Raw genomic sequence first — 16,461 nt, 5'->3', positions numbered from 1 at the left:
GAGTTTAGGCCCAAAAGGGCCAAAGTAGACTGTGTTTCCTAAAGATTTAATAAATTGAACCCCAGGAAGGGAAACTTTAAGACGTGAACATGTTACTGAGTGGATACGTCACTGTGCAAATGAGGAGGGAACTGCGGGAGGAGTGCTTGCAAGACAATGCCATGCCATGAAATGTGGAGGTATGCTCTGGGACAGGACCCTGCTACAGTGTATGAATTTGTGTATGGAAGGATATGTAGATAATTGGGAACAGCTTCAATGTCCCCTAACAAAATTGTCATATAGGAAAGTAGTATTGAGGAGCCCATCCACTCTGGCTGACAGCTGTGTTTTGGAGCTTTTAGATGACACTACTGATGGGACTGTGTGGCTCCTGTACATGTACAGAGACTCTCTGATGACATCCTCAGAGTCCTGGGAACTTGAGAACAGGTTTATGCTTCTGTATAGTTACTCTGGATCCACGCAACAGGATTCCCATTGAACTCCCTGGTTGCAAAGTCAATCTAAGCCATGAAGCTCCAGGTAGCCAGAGTCAGGATTTTCCTCATACTGTACATCTGACTTCCTAAAACCAACCATAAAGTGGTAACAAGTGAAATGGTACACTTCGTATAACAGGAACCTGAGGAAAGCATTGCACTTGCAAAGATGAATACAGTGGAGCAAATTTTCAACATGATTGTTTGGAAGATTGTTGAATTATCGATGCATGTAATATGTGGTGGAAGATCCTTGTAAATCTCTGACAGCTAACACCTATCCGTTTCTCTAAATAAACAGCCTTCTCAAATGTATTTCTGGAAAATCGGGAGCAGCATGCAACAGCTGCTTTACAACTGTTAACATTCCGAAAGGAGTGTTTAAGAAAGAAATTGATTTAATGAAAACAATGACCACGAGCAGTTTATATCTTTTACAAAATGGTAAGTGTTTGAGTCCATTAGGAGTCAAAATATGCTAAACAGGATAAACTCTTGTTTTAGACAGCTTGGATCTACTGAAGGGTGCTGGATTAACAGCAGTGGGAAATGAGTTCATCTTTATACTGAGGAGAATATCAATAGTACAGTCTAACCCACACAACGCTGCCTTGGTGCCTTAACCCTGTTGTGAGAGAATCATGTGTTAGGGCATCATGAGCAGAGTTTGAATTTTTTACCTTCAGCACCAAAACAGAGATTGTCACCATTTGAGTTGCCTTTGCTTTCTTTCATTACCAACTCAGTCTGTATTGCAAAGAGCAGCCTAAAAGTGCCATATTTAAAAAAAATCCCTACAATATGTTGGTTATGGTCCCAAAAGCTTCAGTTGTCAATAATGTTATTACAGTGCTTTAGATATATATTAATATTTATTTGTATCACTATAGCATCTAGAGGCCCCAATCAGAAGCTGTACAAGCATATATAACACACAGGGTCCCTCACAAAAGAGTTTACAACCTCACTGATCAATACAACAGACAGAGGGTTCTCGAACTAAAAGTGAGACAATTATGACAATTCTGATTAGCATCAGAAGCAGCTGTCATAGTAGGATAGCTGTAGCCTATAACTAGGCCTTCTCAAGCATCCAGCCCCCATTAAAAAGGAAGAGAACTTTTCTTTTTTTATTACTATAGCTGCCAGTACATGAACCCGTTTTCACTGCCATTTCCTTGAATAATCTTCATCTGTTCACTGAAAAGACAACAGTATTACCCACCATGCAAGACAGATGTTTCTTCTAGCACTATTAGGAAACAAGGCTATATCTCTGTTCCTGTAGCCCCCTATCTGTACACCACACAAGCCCTGCCTCAAACCACTTATCCTTTTTATCCAGACCAAGATTCCTCTGCGTAGACTGGAACTCAGTGAATGGGTCCATAATCCAGTGCTCAATCTGTGTTCACTGATATATAGCTTATTAAATCTCCTGGTCCCTTGATAACTCAGGCATTTTCTAAAACCATATTAAATATAGTCATGCCAACATCAGATGGGTGACATCTGGCTAATATACAAACTCTACTGTCCCTTGTAAAATTATTCTGTGAAATCACAGAACTCCCTAAGATCTCTAATACATTATTTGCTCTCATTTATCTTTCTGTTATTGCAGAGCATTTTAGAGCTTCTTGTAAACCTCCATATGTTTCATTGCATTGTGTTCACTATAAGAACACCATTCTTACTGAGCAGTGTCCGGTGAAAAATGAAGACTGTCTTGAAGTGTACATTAGAATTTTAAATCTTGTGTTGTGACATCAAGTTCATTACTTGCCAGGTGTACAATTCACATGTCAGGCTCTACAGTGCTTTTAAGAACATGTAATATTGATTGTCCATACCTTTAGTCCTTTGATAAAACGCTTCTTTTCCCAAGGCAGAAAAGTAACTCAACTGACAGATTTAAACTTGTTGAGTCTCATGGCTCCAAAGCGAGCCAGAAGTCCTATTTCATTTTTTTTTCTCTTTCCTTTTTCTTCTTTTCTTTTCTTTTGCAATACATAATATGGAATAGTTTCTACAAATCCAGATCTTCTTATAAAATTATTTTTGTTTTGCTGAGCTTGGAAAACAACATAATGTGAAATTCTGACTTTGAATCTAACAGCCCTTCCCTGTTTTCAGAGTAACTTTTTCTAGATTACCCAGTACTGGTGTTCGTTTATAACCCCATTCCAAATAAATGCGTCCTGCGTTTTCATGAATTAAAACCAGTTTTGTTACAGATTTTTCACTTTTCAATTGCATTGATATTTGGGTATATGCAGATATGAAATTGCACTTTCCAATGCTCTGAAAAGTTGCTAAAGAGACAGAAAAACTTTGCCGTGGTCAATATGCCCCTTTTCTTTTCTCCATTTCTCACATTTTCCTGTGTATTATTACTTGTCTAATAGCAACTTGTCTATGTGAACATTGTCACCCCTTTTTGAAGTGATTTCCAGTTACATACACTACAAAAATAATCTAAACAGTTTTGGAGATATCTGATTTTACTAGTGTAACCTCAAAAGCAGTACAACATGACTCCTGTGTAGCAAGTTATTTGTTTTTGAGCAAGCTCTCTTTTGACTTTTCTTGCCCATTATGCTCTTCATTCTAAGCATCCACATGGAGACACAACACCTTAGAGTGCAGTAGAAATGGATACTTTTGTCATCTATGACAATACCAATGTGTGGGCCTTACTTATCATTCTTTTGATTGATTGATTGAATCTGGGGGCCAATCCAAAACCCACCCAAGTCAATGGGGGTCTCACACAATGGATCAGACTCATACTGCTCTGGAAATGAGTGAGATTAGATAGCACTAAAGACTGTATTTCACAACATGGGCAAAGTCAGTGCAAGCTTTCCCACCCTTCTATCAATGTGCCTCAACCCTATTCTGGTGGGACCCAGGCTAAGTGTGATATGATGGTTAAATTGTTATGGCTTTTTGGTTCCTAGGCCCTCTGTTGAGTTTGCCAGCAAGAGTAGCAACTTGTGCAAAGCATGATGGCATTTTATGGTGTGTAAACTAGACTGGATCATCAAATCATCTTACATAGGCCATGGAAAAGCCATTGGATTTTTTTGGAATGACTTTTAGCTATTACCAGCCTAGGCTAGATTCAGATAAGTGACTTGGAGACAAAAGACCTGAGTCGTTCAGTTCTCCAAGTGCAGGATTTTCAGGAATTAAATATTTTACACACTAGTAAAATAATTTGAGCTATCCTTGTGTCATAATTATCTTGTCTCCTAGGAGAAGGTGTAAGAAATGTTTGTTTGGTTTTTTTTGTTTGGTTTTTTTGTTTTTTTATATAAGAGCCAACATTTTCAAACATAGATGCCTAAAGTTAAACACCTAAATAAAAAGGGTGTGGCTTTAGAGTTGCTAGCACCTGCCAGGCCCAGTGACTTCATTCACAGTTCAAACAAGAATACCTGGCCATTTTGAATTAGGTGCTTAATTATGGATGTAAGTGTCTAATTGTAGGTAACCAAGTTTGAAAATTTTTACTTGAAGTTTTAATCAAATTCTTAGCTTCTGATAATCAAGTTTCCATAATGTGACAAGAAACTGTGCCCAAACCTTAATTTTGGAGTGGGTACTACAGGTCTGTAATGAGGTACTCTGGTGAAAACTGTACTGAAAAATGCCATAAACTTTTAAACTCATTTGAGCAAACACACTGAGGGAACGCTAATGAAGACAATGTGTAAAGTTCCAGAAACAATGGGCACTAATTATGGCTTTATGTCTCGCATTGAAATAAGGAAGCAAAATCCTTTGTTTTTGAACTCTAATATATAAGGAATATGCATTAGTGTTTGAAGTTCTAAATTAGTGTGTGTTCTAAAAACAGATGCCAGAGTGGTTTAACATTGATTTAACCGTAGTGGCCAAATTCTACTGTCAGTAACACCTCTGTAAATCCAGAATAACTAGCTCAAGTTATGAAATTAGGACAGTACACCAATGTAAGTGAAAGCAGGATTTTGCCAAACAGGTTTAATGTTTACTCCAGCAATCAAAGCTGAAAAAATTCAAAGTTCATTGTGCCAGGTTTTCAGCTAGTGTAAATTGACAAATTTGACTTAAATGGAGCTCCACTGATTTACATCAAGTGAGGATTGGCCTGTAGTGTTCTACATTATCTTAAACTACTCCCATGACAGAGAGGCCATCTTGCATCACACTTCACCCTTTAATTAACTCCAAATTCATTGTCTTCTGATACATCAGGAAACTACTGCACACTGAAGTTGGTAACCACTCTAATTTCTATAGGGACTCTCCATTAAAGCATTTGAAGCACACACGTTAATTTTCTAGATTTCTTATTGTATTCAGAGGTTAATTTTATAGTAGGATGTGAGGTTTATTTTTGCACTTCTTGGTCTCTGTTACCGTCCCCGGGGATGTTACATTATGTAGAAGAGTCAAGTGCTCTAGTAACCAAAAACGTGCAGAACTGGTGTGTCATCCCCTCCTCCACCCCAGGGGAGGGACAATTCAGATTTTTCTGTAACATCCATTTTAACACGCTGCGATTGACAGCACGATTCCTATTAGGGTATTCAGATGGGCAGTTAATTTGTTGAAATCTGGCCTAAAAGGGTAGAATAGGAATGGCCTCCCCCCCCCCCCCCCTTCACAAACCCTTTTGCTTTGAATGGGGCTGTTTCCATATTAAGAAGTGGTGTTTAAATTGGATAGATGTGTTAGTCATACTTGCCACATCCTAGCGCTTCAAAGAAAGTGCTGTAGGCACTGCACTAAATTAGAGCCTCCCAATATACCTGAGGTTCCTTTAATGCATCTCTCCTACTGTCCACTGTGCTCTGCCAATGATGCCAGCCTTGTACACCATTTGTCCACTTCTCTGTTCTTACTTTTCTGCTATCTCTTAGATGTGAAAAGCCTTTACAGAGGTAATCAGTAAGGCCACTACTTTCTTCAGATCCCATCTTTAGGCCCATTCTGCTGTGACACCTACAGGAAATCAATCAGCTGACTAATGATGATCAGGTTGAAGGGGAAACTCAGATGCATTATTCTTTTTTATTAATAGTTAGGCTTGGAAGGATTACATTTTTATCGGTAAATGTCAGTGAACATTGATTTCACTGTATACACACAAATCAACAAAGGTATTTCCATCGATAATTGAAATGTACAGATAGGCTAAATAAGAAAAATGCTGCTTGAGAACTTATTAGAATTTGAGTTAAGGATATTTACAATGCATATTTTAATGTGCTGTTTTGACCATTTGTTTTAACACTTATAAAGCTTTAACTTTTTGAATCTCATCATCTATTATTAAATAATTATTTTGATACCTTCTCAATTGTGCAGATTTAAATCAATAAATGTCTAAAAATTCTTAAAAGTAAACATCAATATTATCTGTCAAAATTTAAAAAAAAAAAAAAATACCCCAAATTCTGCAAAGCCTATTCATAGCTTTGAAAAATCTTCTGATATTTTGAACCCAAAAAATTGTGATTCCCTCATCTTCCCTTCCCCCTTCTCTCTGTATTTTGTGGCACTTGCTGTTTCTTGTTTCAAATCAGATTGCATGCTTTTGGAGGATGGGCCAATTTCTTCATAACTCTGGCTCTTCCACCTTGTGTTCCTCAGTGCTCCTGCACTTCCCGCTAGCACCAGGAGCCCATATTTGGTCAGTATCTCTCAGCAATGGCTTGATTTCCACACACACCCCCACATTGTTTCTACAGCACCACCTTCATTTTTCTCAACTTTGGACCTAACAACTTTCAAAGGGTCCAACCTTTCCCCGGTAATCTGGCATTCAGAATAGAGATGTGTTCACATTCTGCTATCCTTATTAAAGTTGAGTGGTGCTCTATAAACCCTATTGATTTCAGTGGGACTACATGTGGAATAAGGTGCTGCACAGTGTAATGTGGCAAAATTTGTCCCAGGATATGTAGGAAAATGTCTTATAAATTGTTGAAGCATAGGGCTCAATCCTGAAAGCAGAGAAGCCCCCTGGCCGCAATCCAGCAAAACACTTTAAGTATTTGCTTAAAGTTAAGCACATGCTGAAGTGCTTTGTTGGACTGAGGCCAGAGGGCTCAGTCCTTTGTAGGATCAAACCCATAGTCAGTAGTGCCTTCCATCACTGTTCAGGGCAGGCTGGAGTGTAGGGCCACCCCGAATTGTGTTTGTTAATCTAGGAACTAGAGAGCCTGAGAGAACAACAGGGATTTGTCTGAATCCAGCAGCCTAAGAAATCTCTGCATATCCATCACCCACAAGTACAATCTCTTCTCTACCATCAGAGATACAATAAACTATTCCCTTATAGTCATTTTAGCAGACAGAGATTATGTCACTTCCTCTTCTGCTATAATCTTGTCTGGACTGTTGAATAAAAGTGTGCCATTGGTAGTGACCAAAGCTTAATCTTATACATGCTAGCTTTTGCTGGATTCTATCAGAAGGAGATTTATTTTTTAGGACTCTGCCAACTGGTTTACATTACAGAAGAACTAGCCTTTATTATCTCTTGAAACCTAAATTAATTTTTTGAGGTTAAACAAAGCTAGGTTTATTTTATTTTTTTTTCTTAAATAATTGTTGTCTGGTTCTTTACTGCCTGGCTTCAAGGACAAGAAGTGGAAGAGCAGAGAAATTGTTGTGACACTCCCTGTCTATAACTAAGTTCAGCAACATAAGAACTCTTTGGATGTTTATCTGTGATCAAAATTCCTTACTTAGCCAAGACTTCCATTCATTTACCTGAGGTAGATTTTGGACCCTGGACTTTTTTTTATGATCTATCTTTTCAAACAAAAGGCCTTTGAATTTCCCTAGTAAAATCAGTACCCAGAGGGAGGAAAAAAAACCCAACAACAATCCATATTATTCATCCTATGGTACAAATCACTATTAGATTATGAAATGTGGTGGGTGAGATTTAAGTTTTTCATTTTTTCTCTTCAATAGTTTATTTTTAATTAAATTGGCAAGACGTCAGTTATCTTAAGTAACTAAATAAATTATGCATTCATTTAGAAGGCCTACCCTGAGGCTTAGTACCAGTTGCACACATTTTGACAAATTTTAGGCAGAAAATGTCTCTCGGGAGTCCTGCTCTCTGTTATTTAAAAGCTTTTATAATCACTTAGTCCAAAATGGTGATGTAGGCCGGAGTTTGAATCCATGGCATATTGCTATAATGCTGCATTAGCTTAATCCTTCATTTTCTTGTCAATTAAGGATTTATCTTTATTCACAGATTCTGTTATCTGTTGTTTTTAGGGTATTTTAATGCTAGTAGTTAAAATCCTTTGTTTGTGGCAATAAGGCACCATTCAATTTGTGAACTTTATAAAACCAACCTCTGCCAATTTTGCTGTTTGAGAATAGCTGTAAAGAAGTGTTCCCACAGTAATTACTTATTCCAGAGATGTTCGCTAAAGAATTAAGTAAGGGGAAAGTGTATAAAACAATTGTACACCAAAAGAGACAAATTTTACCAGGCACCTTCCCAGTATCTACAGAGCATTTACAAACGCTCCCACACACACACAAAAAAAAACAAAAAAAACCCAAAAGCAAAAAAATCAAACCACAACCTTTGCAAAATAGTATTAAAAAATCTGTTTTCATTAATGCAGTTACATATAGTGACTTGACAAATATTGGCAATAATTTAAGATATTCACATTTAAATAAGAGCTTGGCCAAAAAGGTTGGGAAATAGCAAGTAAAGAGGTGGGGGTGGGGAGGAGGGAGAATTTTGAATACAGGTCTCTGCTGCCCATCACTACCTGCTGTGACTGGTATGGGTCATGGGTAGTGTCACTCATTTCTAATACCCATTTATTCGCATTGAAATAGGAACAGGAATGTTGAGATAATGAAGGAGGGAAACTTCAATAAAATGACAAATCATAGAATCATAGAGTTGGAAGGGACCTCAGGAGGTCATCTAGTCCAACCTCCTGCTCAGAGCAGGACTAACCTCAGCTAAATAATTTGGCAAAATGAAGCTGTTGTTTTTGTATTTCTTATAGAACTTTTTTATGGTTTGTTTTTGTACAAAAGTCTTGAATTTTTAGTTAAAATGGAAACTCGAGAAGGGACAAAAAAGGGCAACCTATTTTCTTTCATTAACTGTGGAGATGAGCCAAGAGGAATTGCTGTTTTGATTATTGTTATTATTTAATATTTATATTATTGCAGAAACTATAGCGCCCAGTCAGCATTGAGATCCCATTGTGCAAAGTTCTGTGAAGACTTTAATTGAGCCAGTCTTTCACCCAGGGCCACTGCCCCGTGTTGCTCCTGGCCTCAATTTACAAAAGTGACTAGCAAATTTGGGTGCCTCCATTTTGAGCCATTTTAAAAGTGGTTGGTGTTGAAAAAAGTAGAGAGTCACCTCTCCTTTGAAAATCAGGGTGAAATCCTGACATTATTGTTGTTATTTGAAGTTTTGCCCAGGCCTCTTTAAGATGTTTCAAGTTGGACTGCTCAGTTTTGAAAATTTAGGGTGACAATCAAAGAAGGCAACTGACATACAAAGTGCATGTGTGTGGAAGGTGGATGAATACAATCAAATATTTAGAACTTTGTACACGTGTGTTTGCATTTTTGTTTTGTTATAAATAAAGTAAAGAGTTAGCTGTCCCCACTTGCTTTTTAAACTAGCCATCAATTGGCTTACCTCTTACTGACATCATGGCAGAGGTAGGTCTTAAGGAGAAGGGTCCTTAGTGATCACTTCCTTTTCCTTATTAGGAGCAAAGGTTAAGGGGCAGTCTATCTTTCAGATGCTAATAGTGTTATGTGCTTGATCTTATTCCTAAAGATAGTTCCATGTGAATAAGGGTGTGCCAGGTCAGGACCTTATGTGAGAGTTTAACACTGGATATGCATGTAGGCTTTTGCTACTGAGGACAAAGAACAACTGCAAATTTAACACTTTTTGCCATATATACACCTGGGCATTTTATTTATAAAATAAAGAGATGTGGTCTGCTCCTATTGAAATCAGTGGTTCTATGTACATGAGGAAGACGTGCAGGATTTGGACCAAATTTTGCAGCTGAAACTGGCAGCCACCATCTTGTTGAAAGTGACATTTTGTAAGAGCCCAGTATCAGAGGCTGCCAACAATGTTAGGCTTGGATTTAATAAGAGTTAGGGCTCATGGTGCTCCATATTCCACAGCTAAAGAAATGCATGTGGGATTTCTCTATGATTAGATGTTCAGCTACCTGCTGCAGACAGGAAGGGGCAATAAATAAATAAAAAGAAATAATCTAAGATTCGCTCTAGCTTAGAAAATGTAAACATTTTCCCATGAGTCAAAGTGTTTGCCTTATTCTGCACAACACAGGATTGTGTGATACACGCTTACACTTCTGGTAGCACCTTGAATTATCTTGTTGAGACGAATGGATTTTGATTATTTTATTTCAATTTTTAAAATTTCAACTATGGTGGATGTTTTAGAGGATGAAGTTGGGGAGAAAGGAGGGAGAATAGTACAGGAGGTTTTTTTAAGTGAGAGGAATTGATGGAAGGGCAACTGAAGCCAGAATTTGGCTCACGGATTCTTTATTACTAATAATCATGCATGAGCTGTAAAGAGCAGAACTTGACTTTCAGATTCCATACTGAGTGTGCAATAATGGCATTTGGAAAAACTATGGTCTGCATCTTCTGCACCTGTTCCAGCCGCGTTTGTTCTGTTAATGGGGCAGCTGAGTGCTCTTTTCTAGCACAAGAATCCAAAACCAGCATAGCCGATTCTTACTGCCACTTCTTACCACTTCCTTCACCTCAGCTGCCCACAGTATAAAGTTGGTGTAGCTGCAGATTGAACCTCAAATTTGTATTTGTAAACTGTGATCTGGTGTTGTTGCAAGGCAAAGTGCAAAGAATTTTAAGGGAATTCTCGTTCAGGATAGAGCTTCATCTATGAAGTTTAAAAGGTGATTTAATAGTTGTATTCCTAATTGCCAAAATATTTTGCAAGCAAGATAATAATTGTATTACAACCTAGAAAAGCTGGGCTCCCTTATTATTTTTACAAATGAAGGGCTGTTTTTTTACTATTCATTTTAACGTTAGTGGCAGGATATGATGACCTGCTTTCACTTTTCCACAAGATGGCAGCTGTCAGCAGGAGGATCATGATTTAGACATGATTCTCACCACGTGAATGTCTAGTATACTGCACTTAGCTAAGTGAGTATATTTTTCAGTAGTGCCTTGTTTTTAGAACTGTTAGGTACCTGTCATAAAGACAGACAGAGCTCTGTCTTTGTTGTGAACCAAAGTGATCTCTTTAATCAATAGAGATTACTCAGAAAACAGATGACTGCTGGTTCCAACTGACCTGCATGCTGAACTCTGAGATCCACACTCATCTGTCTGGTTGAACTCTGACTCTTACTTTGCATTCCACTTCTTGTTATTTAAAAGTGACATTTGCCTGTCAGAAACACAACATGAGCAATAGCTATAAAATAATGCCTAAGGATGGAAATGCTACTGAGATGATTTCGCAACTGAGTTAACTTTCCTTTTGCAAGGGAAATACTTTACATAGCAGTTGCTTGAAAACAAGGCACTGTCTGTTTCCATTGCACTTTCATGTTTTTATTTTAATTGTTTTTGTAAACATTACTCTTGTGCCAAATCAGCCATATTGCTTTTTTTAAATCTGTGTGCCTGCACTGCATGTCTTGCTTGCTTGATTTTAATCTTTTGCCTGGTTTTGAAGGTAATAAGGCACAATTATTTTTGATTACATAATGCTGTATTAACTAGCCAGAACTGAGAGAGAAACAAAAACATAATCAATTGTGCATATGTAATTTTATCATTTTTCAGCATTGCTGGTGCAATTATTTCTACAGTGCATTATGTTAATATTTTGTTGTAGTAATGAAAGTTAGATTACAAAGTAATCTCTGACTAGTAGGTTACACTTCAGACTCCATCAAATGGTCCTGGTCTGGTCTTTTAAGTAATCAACATGCAAATTCTTAACTCAGAACTTTTGCTGGTATACAGTGGACAATTTAATTGCCAGAAGCGATCATTTGTAAAGGATGATTCTTCTCCGGACAGCCACCATCTTGTGAGAAAATGAAGTCAGGCCACAACCTGCTATCAATCTCTCTGCAGAATTCCCACTGAAGTAAAAGAGAGGGTTTTAGCAAAACTTGATAGCAGTCTCATTCACCAACAACTCATCTTAATGAAATCTTTGAATTAAGGGTGATTTAATTTCCTTATTAAATAACAAGGAGACACTAAGAATTAATTCCTCTTAAATTAAATCCCCTTCATTTTAAGGGGAATTAATTATTTGCTTCCTGGTGCGTTTAGTAGTCTTACCATAGGTACCTGGCACACACACACACACACAGTTCACCTCCTCTGCAACTTAACCCTCCCCCCCGCAAGCAACTTGCATCTTTCACCAACATAAGTCATAACAGTAATCAGTATCTGGAAAGAAGATCACTAGTCAGCTACAGCCAATGCAATGCAATCAACAAACAGCTACCTCACACGGCACAGCTCAGAACAGACCAACAGTATTTTTTTGGGCTTAAAACTGGTCATCACAAGATGTTTAGTTAATAAACCCTTCACCACCGACTAAGTGAAACTGCAGGATTTAGTGGTGTTCTGCCTCACTGGCACCTCCCTCCATCACCACTGCCACCAAATAAATACTCTATTCCTGACATATCCAGACACAGGGAGGGCAAATGTGGAGGTAGAGTAATCATTCTTTCCCTTTCTGGACTCGTGTAGGGAAAGATCACTCAAACCCAAATCTTTGGACTGTGTCCTCTTATTGTGAAAGTCTAGAGAGGAGATTATCCTGAGCATTCTGCTAATCTCTAAACACTCAGATGCCAAGCACTTTTTAGAGGAACTAATAAAGAAGCAGTTAAAAGTTTCAAAAGCACCTAAGAGATCTACAGGTATAAGTTCCATTTTCAAATGCAATTTAGGAGTGGAAGTCTCATTGACTTTCAATGATATACAGACTCCTCATTCACTTTTGAAAACGAGATTTACATTCTTTGGAGCATTTTATCCTTAGACTCTCAAATTATTTAGGCACCATTGAAAATAGGTCTTAAATGCATAGTCCTGAGTCACTTAGTTGCTTTTGAAAATTTCACCTGCTGTCTCATTGGCTTGGGAGATTTAAGTACCAGCAGGGGTGACACCTCTGATATGATAGGCTAAAGAGCATTTTCCCACTTCTTCATGTTAGATTTCTCACAGGCACTTTCTGGATCTACACACACAGACTGCATTGCATTATTGGGCTGAATATAGATATAAGAAATGCAAAGAATTACCTTTCCATCCTTATTAGACCTCAGTGTATTGTAAAAATATTTCTATAGAAGCATACTATGTCTGTGTATGTATAATGATACTCGCTATGTAACTTACTGTGTGTGCATAGTAAGTTAATATTCACAACTTCATGAAAAGTACATAATTTATTATATAATTCCCCATTATTTGATTGCAGTGGAAATACTTGGATAGGGTAGTGTCTCTGAAAAAACATAATCAAATGAAGTGTAAGTTTTAATTAGAGCATCAGCTTTACATTATTGACTTGAAGTTATAGTTTTTATTTTTACCTATTTTAACTCAAGTATTTTCCTGTCATCAAAATAATCGAGCCGGCTAGGGCACAGCCACTCTTTTCATGCCAGTAGTTTTCCAGTTATGGCTTATAGTAACTTTACCCTGTGGTTCTTATAATGCACATTATGTTTAAACACAGTATCTAGATTTCTTCTTTAACAATATTGGAGGCAAATAATTTCACATCCCTAATGGTAGGAAAACCTTGACAAAAATGATTGGCTAGCATAGTACTATGGAACACAGCTTGATTCTACAATTCTAGTGTTTTTTAGACCTTCCCTCCTCAATCTCTCCTCCTCAAATTTCATCTTGGTATGGATTTTGTTATTCCTACATAAACATATAGGATAGATACAGTCTAATCTATAAGCAATTAGTAAAATTATAGTTCTACATAGAGAATTATATGATAGTAAATCAATGTAGATTTCCTAAATTGCTAAAATTACACTATAAAATTTATGGTTACTTTAACAAATTATATTCTGTAACTGTGCAAAATTCTTGCAGATTTTCTGCAGGATGTTTTCACCTCAAATATTTTGGTGTGTCATTAATACAATGATTTCTTTATACAGGGTAATTTTATCAAGGTTTCCCTTTTGGCCAAAACTGCAATTAGCTGTTTCATTTGTTGCACGTGGAGAGAGGTTCATATTAGAACACCAAAAGATGAGGTAGTCTTTTTAGAATTCATTAATGGTAGTGCTAAATGTCTGTGGGGCTGCTTTAAAGCTGCTATGCTATAAATGCACGAGATCTAGCACACCTTTTTTGCTATTGAATTGAGCTGTTCAAAGAAAAAATTCCAAACATAAGCCTCAGTCCTGTAGATACTTGTGCTGGTCCAAACCCTCATTGTCTGTGCTGATTCCCATTGAAGTCAGTTTTGCACTGAATTAAACCATGATTCAGGATGTCGCTTTAAGAATATGAGCGGTCTCATTGAAGTCAATGGACTACTCATCTGTTTAAAGCTATATACATGTTAAAGTACATTCCTGAACAAAGGCCTAAGGCTAGCGGTCTTTGTTGGATAAATACCATGAGATCATATCATTAAAGACTATCTGAATGTAATATGTACAAGGGGGCTGAATTAAGCTGATATCTGTAACCATAACATTGTCATGTCCTGACATTTGAATGCTTCAGTGTTCACGCTTCTTATTCCTTTAATGTCAATTTTTGGGATGGAATTTCCTGCTATTTTTAAAAAGAAGACACAAATTTCATCACATTCAAGTATCTGTTAGCAACAGAACTGTCTGCATTGTGCAAGATATGTCTCAATGAGAAACTTTCCTTTCATCTATACATATGCTGTATCATATAGAAAAAGGCAGGGCTCCTTCCATTTTCACCCACCGATTTCACAGAAGGAGGTAGGACTTCTTTGGAGCACATCTCTATTCTGTACATAACCCCACTCTTTTGAAGTGTCTCTTTCCCTGATCACCTTCAGTCATTAGAGGTAAAGACAATGTGAATGTTCCTAATTTAGTCATGCATTCTCAGAACCAATAGAATGTTGACACACTTGTAAGAGAGAGTATTTCAAAATTCACTGCACATTTCTAGTTAGAAGATTTGCATTTGAGTAGCGATGGTGTTCAACTTCTCCCAGCTTTGGAGAAGGTAAGGGAATTATGTCTCCTTTGGTAACAGGAAGACATAAAGAGTTTAAGGAGCACCTTATCCCTGTAGACTTGGACCATGTTATCTATTGGACATACAAAATTTAGGAGATCCTTGACTGTGAATGGTATCAACTTGATTTCAGGTGAAGTCCATAATTAATTTTGTTCCAAGAGAAATGCTGATGTTGCAGTAAATATAGGAGAATTTTCTCTAGATAATAGTTGTAATGAAGAAAAAGGAGTTGTCTTGCTGTATGTGTGTGGAAATATTTGTCTTTTTGCTCTTGTTTCTATTTATATTACTCTAGCACCTAAGAGCTCTCATCATAGACCAGGACCTCATTGTACTATACAAATGTTAATTTGGGCTACTCTTTTGGACATTAGGATTTCTCTGTTTGTGCTAAGAATGTGAGTAACAAAAGGAGCTGTTCAGTGATAAGTGTGAAAGTTTGAGCAGAAAACATGGATTTGAATTTAGGGCAAGGGTAAAGATTTTGGAAGGAAATTAGAACCTGCACTTAATCTGCTGGATCCATCTCCCTATTGTGACTTTGGCTGGGAAGTCATTGTGTTAAATGTTGCATCATAACATTGGAATGGCAATGCCACTTTGTGCTGCTGGCTCAGGAACTTCCTGTGCTATGGAATTCCACCCCTGACATACAAAAAGGACTCATCAGCCCTATCCCTGCTGCAGGCCCAGAAAAGCCTAGATTTCTGTGAGCCTATCCTTAAAAGCATGGGGTGATGGCAGCAACTGTCAGGGCTTGTGTTATATAGGTTAGCCTAACTTTGTGGCCAGTTGCCAGATCTGAACTTCCTTTTCCCTACACTTGTTTATCCTTAGTTTAAATATTGTGCACTACAACTGGTCAAAATGTTGCAAATTTCAACTTATTTTCAAATTTAAAAATATAATCAATCACTTTGTTCCTCCCCCTTCACTTTTGTCCAGCTTTAAAGCTGGCTGATTTTTTTTTTTTTAATTTCAACGTTTAAAACTTTCTGAATTTAAGAGAAAAGTTTTCAGATTCTTTTCCCCTTTTCTCCCCTGTCAGCTCTGTTATATACATTTGATGGGTGATAAGCTAATGGAGTGTTTTTCAGGTAACACTGATAAAATCGTTGTCTGTGAATACATTGGATCTGTTGTGAGAAAAAAAATAAAGCTTTTTTTTCCAAGTCAGGAAAATATTATGAACCAAAGTCAGGAGCTAGATTTGCGGGCAGAAGCTATATTTAAATGTGGTATCTTCATTCTCTACCTCTACAGTTCAACTTATTTGTCCCCTCTTTATTGGAATAATTAAAAGCCATGCTATCAGCTGACTTCAGCAGAGCTATGTCCATTTGCAAAAGCTGAGTATTTGTCCCTATATAAATATAAATATGAATGCTATATGTCTCAGTGTGTTAAGTGTAGTGAGATATTGCTGTGATTCTCCATGCATGTGCCACTCCTCAGGCACACTCTGGATACATGTGTGATGATGCACAGCTGATTTTGTACAACTTTCAGAAATTCTGAGTTTAAAGTGAGACTCTCAGAAGGGTGAACTGCAAAAGCTAGAAATACCTGGAAAGATGTAAAATCTGACTGCCACAGAGTAGTACAGTTGTGCATGATTTGGAACCACAAATGCCTCCAATTTCAGGAC

The sequence above is a fragment of the Emydura macquarii genome, unplaced genomic scaffold (assembly GCF_026122565.2).
Source record: "Emydura macquarii macquarii isolate MOO-44397 ecotype Brisbane River unplaced genomic scaffold, CSIRO-AGI_Emac_v2 contig_75, whole genome shotgun sequence".
NCBI classification, from domain to species: domain Eukaryota; kingdom Metazoa; phylum Chordata; order Testudines; family Chelidae; genus Emydura; species Emydura macquarii.
The sequence above is the reverse complement of the archived record's forward strand: the minus strand, read 5'-3'. Positions refer to the sequence as shown.